Source organism: Chiloscyllium punctatum, chromosome 13, assembly GCF_047496795.1.
Source record: "Chiloscyllium punctatum isolate Juve2018m chromosome 13, sChiPun1.3, whole genome shotgun sequence".
In the NCBI taxonomy this organism is placed as follows: Eukaryota; Metazoa; Chordata; class Chondrichthyes; order Orectolobiformes; family Hemiscylliidae; genus Chiloscyllium; species Chiloscyllium punctatum.
Genome location: NC_092751.1, coordinates 39,970,718 through 39,982,569, shown reverse-complemented (window position 1 = coordinate 39,982,569; position 11,852 = coordinate 39,970,718).

The window sequence follows — 11,852 nt, the reverse complement described above, 5'->3', positions numbered from 1 at the left end:
GTCTTTACCTAGCATCCCCAGCGGGTCAGAAAGTTCCCAGTGTCGTTGTGTACGCAGTCCTTTAGATTAGATTAGATTACTTACAGTGTGGAAACAGGCCCTTCGGCCCAACAAGTCCACACCGCCCCGCCGAAGCTCAGCCCACCCATACCCCTACATCTATCTACCCCTTACCTAACACTACGGGCAATTTAGCATGGCCAATTCACCTGACCTGCACATCTTTGGACTGTGGGAGGAAACCGGAGCACCCGGAGGAAACCCACGCAGACACGGGGAGAATGTGCAAACTCCACACAGTCAGTCGCCTGAGGCGGGAATTGAACCCGGGTCTCTGGCGCTGTGAGGCAGCAGTGCTAACCACTGTGCCACCGTGCCGCCCACCTGCGAAGGGAGTATCCAGTGCCAGGCAATGGGGTGTGGGGAGTCCAGGGGTGGCACAAGGAAATGCTGCATGTAGTGACGATGGACTGAGGGAACTGAGCGAGAAGGAATGGGCATCCAGGGACACTGCACTCAGAGAAGTGGCAGGGCAAGATTCCTCAATACCCAGAGGAACCCGCGAACCACGGCTTCTTTTACAAAATTACTGTCACATTTGCTGCATTTCTCCATCGAACAAAAGCAAAAATTCCATAGATGGTAGAAACCTGAAGCAAACATAGAAATGTATTGTGGAGAGAGAAGAGAGTTAATGCTCCCAATGCCGACACGGGAAGAATGTTCAAAGTCCACCCAGACAGCGTCCAGAGATTGGAAATGTACCAAATGTCCTCAGCACTGTGAGGCAGCATTGTTGTGTCACCACGTTGCCCAATGATGGATAATTGGGGATAGTATAGTTAAAAGCATAGATACTGTTCTCTATGATCAGGGTTAAGACTCCTGAAGATCGTGTTGCCTATCGCGTTTGGGATATATCATCAGGGTTGCAGAACATGGAGTAGGAGGGGAATGATCCAATGGTCAGGGTCTGTGTAGGTACCAAAGGCTGGACAAACAAATGACAATGAGAAGAGCGACGGGTAATACAGGACTGAACTATAATTTCGGAATGCATGCAGTTTAAGGAATAAGGTAAGTGAGCTTGTGACTTATCCATAAATTGGCAGGTACGACATAGTGGGCAGAACAGTGACATCGCTGCAAGAGGATCAGGATTGGGAGCTGAATATTCAAGGATATTCATCCTGTCGAAAAGATACGCAAGTGGGCACAGAGATAGAGTTGGCTCAGTATTAAGAATGGAATTGAATCAATAATCAATAATAAGAAATGAAATAAGGTCAGATGGTGTAGAATTGAGAAATCAAAAAGGTGAAAAAATGCAGTTGGAGTTATATACAGGGAGCTGGTGTGTATGATACACCAGGCGCTCGAAAGATCTGTTGGAAAGGCAAAGTTATAGTGATCATGTGGGATTTTATTATGCAGATGGACTGGGAATTCAGACTGATGGTGGTTGGCAGGAAAAGGAATTTGTAGAATGTCTACGAGATGGCTTTTTGGAGCAGCTTGTGCGGCCAGAGTAAATGAGGGGAGCTTAAGGTGACAGTGATCATAATATGATTGAATTTCTCTGCAATTTCAGATGGAGAAGTTAGAATCAGAAGTAACAGCATTACAGCTGAATAAAGGCAATTACACAGATAAGAGTGAGGAGGTGGGTAGAATTGACTGGGAGACGGGCCCAGCAGGAAAGACAGTGCAACAGCAATGGCAGGAGATTTTTGGAGTAATTCAGGATAGAGAAAAGATTTATTCTGAGGAAAAAGAGGCTTGTATAGGGAGGATGGGACAACTATAGCTGACTAGGGAAGTCAGGTATAGCATAAAAGCAAAAGAGAAAGGATATAATTTTGGAAAGTGCAGTGGGAAACCTGAGCTTACAACGACAAAACTGAGGGCAAACTAAATAAAATAAGGAGGGAGATTATTGAATATGGGTGTAAGCTCGCCAGTAAGATAAAAGAAGACTGTAACAGTTTCTTTCGATATATAAAGTACAAAAGAGCGGCAAAAGTGAACACTGGATTGCTGGAAAATGATACTGGAGAGAGAGTAGTGGGGAACGAGAAAATGGCCAAGGAACTGAATAATTACTTTGCATCAGCTTTCATGGTGGAATGCATGAGTAATACCTTAAATATTCAAGAGATTGAGGGGCCAGTGCTGAGTATGATGGCCCCCACCATGGAGAACATGCTAGAATAAGATGTAATTCCCAAAGGTGGGTAAATAACCTTGACCAGATGGACTACATTCCAGTGTTATAAGGGAGATAGCTGAAGAGGGAGTGGAGGCAATCGTGGTTATCTCTCAGGAATCACTAGGGTAAGGAACGATCCCAGAGCTCTGGAAACCCACTAACGTGACACTACTTTTTAACGAGGGAGTAAGGAAAAAAGACAAATAAAAATCCCACCATGAATAGTTTAACCTTTGTCATGGCTAAGATCCTGGAATCCATTGTGAAGGATGAGATTTCTGAATAGTTGAAAGTGTTTGGTAAAATAGGGCAAAGTCGGCATGATTTCATCAAGGGAAGTTAATGCCTGACAAATCTATTGGAATTCTTTGAAGAGGAAATTAGCAGGCTCGACCAAGCACAGCCAATGGATGTTATCCACCTGGAATTCAAGAAGGGCTTTGACATGGTGTCACACAGGAGATTACTGAGTATGATAAGGGTCCATGGTATTGGAGGCAATGTAGTGGCATGGATAGAAGCTTGTCTGTCTGGGAGAAAGCAGAGAGTGGGGATAAAAAAGTACTTCTCAGGATGGCAGCCGGTGACAAGTGGTGATCCAGAATGCTCAGTGTTGGAATCATAACTTTTTACTTGTTACATTAACAATTTAGATGAGGGAATTGAGGGCACTCTGGCTAGGTTTGCAGACGATACAAAGATAGGCACATGGTCGTATTGAGGAAGCGGAGATGCTGAACCAGGTTTTGGACAGGCAAAGAGATCGTCAGATGCATTCCAACGTTGGAAAGTGTGAGGTCATGCACTTTGGCATGAAGTTTAGAGGCATGGTCTATTTTCTAAATGGCGAGAAAATTCAGAAATCTGATGTGCAAAGGGACTTGGGAGTTCTCGTGCAGGGTTCTCTCAAGATCAGCTTGCAGGTTGAGGCAGTAGTTAGGAGGGCAATTGCAATTATGATTGGGAGCATTTACTCCGAGAAGAATTGAATATAAGAACTGACTGTATACGGCTTTGGTCAGACCACATTTGGAGTATTGTGCTCAATTTTGAGCTCCATCGCTCAGGAAGGATGTACTGGTACTGGAACGTATTCAGAAGATTTTCACGAGAATGTTCACAGAAATGAAAAGCTTATTGCATGAGGAATGTTTGAGTACTGTGGGTCTATACTTGATAAAGTTTGAAAGGATGAGAGGGAATGTAATTGTAATAGACAGGATACTGAATGAGCCGGAGAGAGTGGAAGTTGTGCAGATGTTTCCATTGGATTAGAATCCGAGGGCACAGCATTAGATGAAAGGGAACACTTTTTAGAACAGTGATAAGAGAAAGTTACTTAACCATAGAATGGTGAATCTTTGAAGTTTATTGTCACAGAAGGCTGTGGGGGCAGGCCATTGAGTATATTTGAGGCGGAGATAGATATTCTTGATAATCCAGGAGATGAAGGGTTATGGGGAGAAGGTCGGAGAATGGGTTTGAGAAACCTATCAGTGATGATTGAATAATGGAGTAGACCCGATGGGCTAACTGTCCTAATTTATGCTCCAATGTCTTATAGTCTTCTGGTCTAAACCTTAAGGAAGTACCTTGCATCTCTGAGAAGATAGATTCATGTTCTTCATAAAGGTCAGAAGCTGTTGGGAATAGTTAACTGTTTTAGAATGAAGGTATTGTGGCTGCTGTCAGAGTGGTGGATATTATGACATTCAGTGCAGGATCACACACCAACTGCACTGTATTAATGTGGGGAATGTTTATTCAAAACTTGGACCTGTCCGTCTCTCTCAATTGGCAGTAGGCGTTGGGGTGGGTGGGTGTAACGTCTGCCCAGGCAATTTAACTATCCAGAAGCATGCATCCTGAGTGAAATAGCAGTCATGGAATTTATCACCTTCTCATTGTCTGTTTAGAATATAAGGAGCAATTGTCCATCTCTCTCAGGGTTCAATGCAATCACCACTTATTCTCTCACAGCACTACAGATCAACCTTCGCTCACTCCTCATGGTGCCATCATCTCAGGGACTAATCTGGTGGAACTCCTCTTCACCCTCTCTGTGTTAAGGAGATCACTCCAGATAAAGGAAAGAAAATCTGTCCATAATATGCCAAATACTGCCTCAACAACACTCTCAGGTTTGATCACAATAATTCCTTTCCCTCACTTAGCTGGCTCCATTTCTTTCGTGTGACACAGGAAACCATTCATTTACAATTCACTGCCATTGATGTAGAATTTAAAAACATCCTTACATCTGTAGGTCGGCATCAATAAAGCCAGCACCAGAGGTGCCCATGGAGATGGACATCACTCTTGGAAGAGACTCAGTCACAAAGAATGCATCTAAAATAGTGTATGGCTACCTACCTGAACGGAAACGAGCCATTGGAATATGGGATGCAGGCAGAGGAAGGGAGCTACTTTTCCTGTTATTCTGCCCTCACGGGATGTGTGCAGCTCTGGTCAGGCCAGCATGTTATGCCGATCTTGAACTGAGTGGCTGTTTCAGCTGTTCCACAGGACAATAAATAGTAAAACAAATTGCCGTGGGTTTGCAGTTAAACAGAGTCTTGACCAGAGAATGATGACCCACTGCCTTCTCTAATGGGCATAAGGCAAGCCGATATCAACAGGTTATTATTCTGTGGTTCTAGCATACGAGCCAATGACGTGATCCACCATACACTGTCTACCCATCTTTCATATTTTGTGAAGAGAACAAGTCAAAAGTCTCAAGTGCAATTATTTTGCGATGGGCACGTGGTTAGAAGGGACTTGAAACAGATGTATCTGGAATTAACAAAGGCACAAACGATGGTTTATTCAGGAATTGACGTGAGGCTGAAGAGGAGACTGGGACGTCTTAATGGTGGTACTGGACAGGATTGGTATGTGGGGAGGATATGGAGATGTACACTTTGCAGGAGAAAATGAATCAAAGAGGTTGAGAACAGTGTGTTTTATCCTCGCGTATTGGTGAGTAATTTGTAAATAATAGTTTGCTAGTTATAATTTCTAAGGACTGGAATCTTTGATTGGAGCTGAAAACGTTGGAGTGCACCTTTCCAAAATCTGCATATCATGAATCTGTTCAGACCATTTCACTAAACACACAGAGTGACTTACCAGGAACACCAACTATAGCAAGGATCGGGTAGTAACCAGCTTGAATAACCATCAGTACATCTTCAATCCGCGATACTAATGATATCCAAGGTTGGGAAAGCCAGTAAAGACCATAGGATAAACTCCTATCCATTGTTGGAACATTCCAGTCTAATGTTCCCAGATTTCCATCTCTCCTGCCCTTCTCTCTGAAGCTGCTAATCCCTATTATTGCTGTTGGACATGCTCCCGCTCACACTTTCGGATAAAATACTGAAAGCATTCCCTTATTAATAGAAGAGAGAAACTCTCTAGGGACGCATACGATCCACAGAGACTGACATAATTACAATCGCTGAACAAATAGCTCCAGTTCACCCCTTTGAATTCAATGCTACTTTATTGAATTTCAAAATAACGTTGAACATTTATGCATTCTGGGTGTGGTATGCGAGTGTGACTGAAGGAAGGAATGTTGAAGATGGCAGATTGATTGTGTGTATTCATTCAGTCTGCCTTGGGTATGGAAGTAATGCCAGAGGTTTAACGGAACATAAACATGCTTCTCTGTAAATAAGTACAGAAATGAATACCGTAACTACTGATTACTGATATCATTGCAAAATCTGTAAAACATTGAGAAAATATCTATCATCCATGATCTGATCGTAAAATGTGCCAAAAAAGAAACGTGGGTTACAACAAACAAACGGCATGGATACGTTAACAGAGAATTGCACATGGCAAACACAGTGCAGATTGTTATTCCAGGATCAGAGAGGGCAGGTGTGGGTCAGGCTGTTGATGTTATCGATGTTAAGGAACTGTCATGAAGTGTCATTTAATGGACTTTAATTACATTGTGATTATGATATTGGGGAAAAGAGAGAAGACGGAGAAGACTGGGGAACATGGCTGATTAGACTGGGTGGAGGGACAGTGATGTTCCCCATTTACCAGTATTGGAATGTTACTCTTTATTACTCATATGAAGATCAGATTCAAGAATACATCTGCAATGAGGAATTAGCAGAGACAATATTAATGAAATGTGTTTATGCAATATAAAATACAGGAACAAAATGAATTTCTGCACCGACCAACATATGCAAAGTACAAAGAGATAAGGTTGTTAAAATACACTCCTGATTTTGAGCTATATAAATTGAAATGTGATTTACATAACTAGGAAGGTGGTATGCAAACTTTATCAATCATTATTTGACCCACAGCTAAGATTGTGATTTCACCTCTCTCAGGGAGATTCTCTGGCCTAGTCTCTCATACAGTATCGGTGTGGCCGGGGGGGAGGGGGGGGTCGTGGATGCGGGGTGGTGGTTGTTATTTCCTGCTGCTCTTGGCAGAGTCTATTTAAAACCTCTGCTTTCTCCATGGAACCAATCTATTGGCCTAATGGGTTCTGTTTAGCTGTCAGTAACCCAGCTGTGTGATATTGTTGGAAATAAATAATCTGGGATGACAGCCAGTACCAGCACAGTGCTGACAGTGTATGGAGCCCAGACAAAGGGCTTGCCGTCCAGAGGAATTTCTAAATAAAGCTTCTAACTTCTGTCTGTTCATATTTATCTATCGTATTGCAGTCTTCTGATTTATCTGACTTCACCCTCATCTAACACCTCTTCTACTCACATTCAGTCAGTCGCTCCCCTTTCAATCCTCTCTGATTATCTCCCTTCACTTGCTTTCTCTCTGTTTATTTCTCTCTCACACAATCTCTCTTAACACACTCTCTCTATCTCCAATTGTGCAGTTGGAGAGATTGTGACTCCTCGATGGGCTGAATGGCCTCCATCCATGGCATAATAATTGACGTTCTCTGACCCAAAATAAATACTTCCTGGACAGACATGCTGGTCCGGTAACAGGTACAGTGCACAATCACCCATTCTCTTTTCCTGCTCTTCTCTGGTGTACAGGTGCCTTGAAATATCTGTTCAAACAAAACAGACTGAATGAACTTCGAACAGTCGAGAAGACGTTCATGAGTGTGTATTTCAATCAGGATTTTATGAAGAATGAGATTCCAGAATGACATAAGCAATGAATTAAAAACAGGGTAACACAAGAAATGGCAGCTGAGTACAACATGTGGTTCCAAGTAGGTCTCATGGTATTACCAATAGATTATCAATCCAGAAAAATCAGCTCCTGTTCTGGGGATCCAAGTTGAATCCCGCCACCGCAGACGGTGGAAAATCAATTCAATAATGTAAAAAGTATTCCTGGAATTAAGAATCTTCTGATGAGAATGAAGTCATTGCTGACTGTCAGATAAATCTATCTGGTTCACTAATATCCTACAATGAAGGAATCTTCCGTCCTCACCTGGCCTGGCTGACATATAACTCCAGACCCAATGCAATGTCATTGACTCGCAATCGCCCTCTGAAACGGTCTAATGAGTCATTCAGTTGTTCCAATCGCTACAATGTTTCAAACAAATGAAACTGGATGCACCATCTGGCATTGAAATGGGCACCGGAAAAGTCAACATTAGAAACATCACTATAGAATCTGGAAAGTCTTCCTTACAAATATCTGGAGTCTAGTGCCAACATTGGAACAACTGCCTTACAGACTAGTTAAGCAACAGCCTGACATTGTCATACTCACGGAATCATACCTTACAGAAATAACAGAAATTAAACATGGACAAAGGAATCTCTCACTGATTATCACGTAACGTCGTTCCTCAGCTGAATCAGTCCTCCTCCATGTTAAACAACACTTGGAGAAAGCATTGAATGCGGCAAGGGCACAAAGTGTATTCTGGTTGGGGGATTTCAAAGTCGACTTTTAAGAGTGGTTTAGCAGCAGTACTACTGATCATGCTGGTCGGCTCCTTAGGACATAGCTACTAGATTGGGTCTGCAGAAGGTGGTGATGGAATGAACGAGAGGGTAAAAAAGCATACCTGACCTCATCCTTACCAATCTGCCAACTGCAGATGTATCTGTCCATGACAGCATCGGTAAAAGTGACCACCACACTGTCCTTGTGGTGATGAAGTCTCTTGTCTCCATAAACTCTATCGTGTTGTGTGGCACTATCACCATGCTAAATGGCACAGACTTTTAGCAGATCTAGCAACTCAAGACTGTCCGCCCATAAGACAATGTGGACCATCAATAGCAGCAGAACTATTCTCCAGCACAATCAGTAACGTCACGGCCCAGCATGTCCCCCACTCAACCATGACCATCAATCCAGAGGATTAACCCTGGTTCAATGGAGAATACAGGAGGGCATGCCAGGAGCAGAACCAGGAATATATAAAGATAAAATGTTCATCTGCTGAAGCTTCCAAACAGAAATACTTGTGTGCCAGATAGCATAAACAACAAGGGACAGACAGAGCTTAGAGATCACAGAACCAATGCATCAGAATTAAGCTCTGCAGTCCTGCTAATCTGATCGTGAATGGTAGCGGACGATTAAACAACTCACCGGAATAGGAGTCTCCACATATATCCCCAACCTCAATGATGGGAGAGCCCAGCTCATCAGTGCAAAATATAAGGCTGAAGCTTTCGTTGCAATCTTCAGTCAGAAGTTTTGAGTGGATGATCCAATTCGGCCTCCTCCAGTGGTCCCCATCTTTACAGATAACGGTCTTCAGCAAATTCGATTAACTGATATCAAGAAACGGTTGAAGGCACTGGATACTGCAAAGGCTATGGGCCCTGATAATATGCCGGCAATAGCCCTGAAGACTTGTACTCCAGAACATCCCGCTCCCCTAGCCAAGCTGTTCCAGTATGTTTACAAACCGATAATGGGGAAAAACTGCTCAAATATGTTCTGTACATAAAACGCAGGACAACTTTGAACCGTCCAAATACAGCCTAATCAGTCTACTCTCCATCATCAGTAAAATGATGGAAGGTGTCATCAACAGAGCGATCGAGCAGAACCTGCTCAAAAATAACCTGCTCAGGGACGCCCATTTTGTGTTCCACCAGGGTCACTCAGCTCCTGAACTCATCACAGCCTTGGTTCAAATATCGAAAAAGGAAATGAATTCCAGCCTTGACACCAAGGCTGCATTCTGCAAAAGTGGCATCAAGGACCCCAAGCAAAAATGGTATCGCGGGCCAACACTCCATTATTGGAGTCATACCTGACAGATAGGAAGATGGTCATTGTTTATCGAGGTCAGTCATCTCAGCTCCAGAACATCTCCAGAGTAGTCCCTTAGGCTAATGTCCTCAGTCTAAACATCTTCAGCTGCTGAACAATGACCTTCCTTCCATCATAAGGTCAGAAGTGGGGATATTCGATAATGACTGCACAATGTTCAGCACCATTCGCAAATGCTCAGATACAGAAGCAGTCCATGCCCAAAGCAATAATATCTGGGCAATATCCAGGCTTGGGCTGGTAAGTGGCAAGTAACAGTTGGACCACATAAATTCAGACAATGACAGTCATCAATAAGAAACAATATAACCACTTTGTATTCAGCAGCATTATCATCACTAAACTCCCCCACTATCAATATCCTGGGGGGTGGGGGTTTCATTGACCAGAACCTCAACTGGGCTCGCCGCATGAATGTAAGACCAGATCAGAGGCTAGGAATACTGCACGAGAAACTCGCCTCCTGACTCCCCAACGCCTGTCCATCACCTACAAGGCACACGTCAGGAATGAGATGGAATATCCTCACTTGCCTGAATGGGTGCAGGCCCCACAACACTAAAGAAGCTTGACACAATCCAGGACAAAACAGCCCATTTGATTTGAACCTCATCCACAAGCATTCACTCCCTTCACCACGGTCACTCAGGAGCAGCAGTTTTCACTGTCTACAAGACACAATGGAGAAATTCCCCAAAGATCCTCAGACAGCTCCTTCCAATCTCTAGAACTCTTCCATCTGGAATGACAAGGGCAATAGACTTTTGGGAACACCACCACCTTCAAGTTCCCCTCCAAACGAGTCAACATCCTGATTTGGAAATGTATTGCCGTTCCTTCACTGTTGCTGCGTGAAAACCCTGGAATTCCCTCTGTAATCACTAGTGGGCCACCGCACAGCAGGTAGATTGCAGCAGTTCGAGAAGGCATCTCAGCACCACCTTCTCAAGGCAACTAGGGACGGGCAAGAAATGTGAGCGGTTTCATCCAGCGATGCCCACAGAAAAAAAAAAGAACTTTTTAATGAATAGTCCGAAGTTGAGCATCTCGATGGGACAGGTTATCTAATTTGAACACGAACAGGAAAGCAGTGTTTCTAATATTGAACATTTTAGTCTTTTCTGTTATTAGAAGAGTGTTCAGTATTCGATGACATATTGTTGCTGTGTGCTGTGATAAATTGCACCTGTTTTGCTTAAATCAACAATACTGGTGTATCAGGATCAATCCTTCGAAAATCCCAGACAGAAAATGACAATCATCGTGGAGAGAATGTCCTCCCGCCAGATGAGACTCACTGATAGCAGCTCATAATCAAAATATTAATGGAGTCCTGGCTGACACTGAATCTTCTTACTGTCCATATCACAGGGGTTAACATTGACCAGAACGTGAAGTCAAATAGACATACAAATACAGGGTTACAAGAGCAGGTCAGAGACTTACAAGTCTTTACTGAATAATAGATCCTATGACCGAAACAAAATGAGATATAGCAATAGATTTAGGCCATTCAGCCCATTCCTTCATTCTGACACTGTGCCATTTTGTCATTGTCTCTATGAAAATTGGCAATATTTTCTACACACTGACTGTAGTATCAATCTTTGCAGTAATCCATTAGTTTCAATCAGACCCCCCCCCCCACCACCCACAATTCATCTAAATTCCATCGTGTACACACACAGCCGCTCATATGACAAGCCACCGTCCCCAGGATGGATCACCTCCAACACCAGCAGATCTTTCCCCAGAGATAGTGTCCAAAACAGCTCACAATTGGCCAAATGCCGTCTGTCCATAGCCCATTACATTCTCAGCAGTATGTCTCCCGTCTTGCATTCTTGCTCTCTTGAAATAAATGCGAACATTGTTTTTGCTTTCCTAACTGCCAACTGAACATGCACATTAACCATAAGAGAGGACGAGTGCTTCAAAATCCTTTTGTGCTTCAGATTTAATGGATCCCATTGGAACATAGTGTCTCCTCTATTCCGCCTACCAAAGTGCATATTCTCACACATTCCCATATTGCGTTCCATCAGCCACGTGTATTCCCACAGTCATAAACTGTTCAAGCTTTTCTCCAGCTTCCCCACTTCCTCAATACCATCTGCAAACTTAGCAAAACTGCCCTCAAGTCCTTTGTTCAGATTGTTCTTACATGATATATTTCCTGGCTTCCTAAGGACCGCCCACCATCTACAAGGCACAACAGTCAAGATGCTTGACTCCATTCAGGTTGAAGCAATGGCTTCACTTGAATTACACCTGAAAAGTCTTCACTCCCTGCGTCACTGACTCTCAGTGGAAGCACACTCTACCACCTTTTGTTGTGAGTTTACTTCATTATGGCGCTTAATCTCAGTCT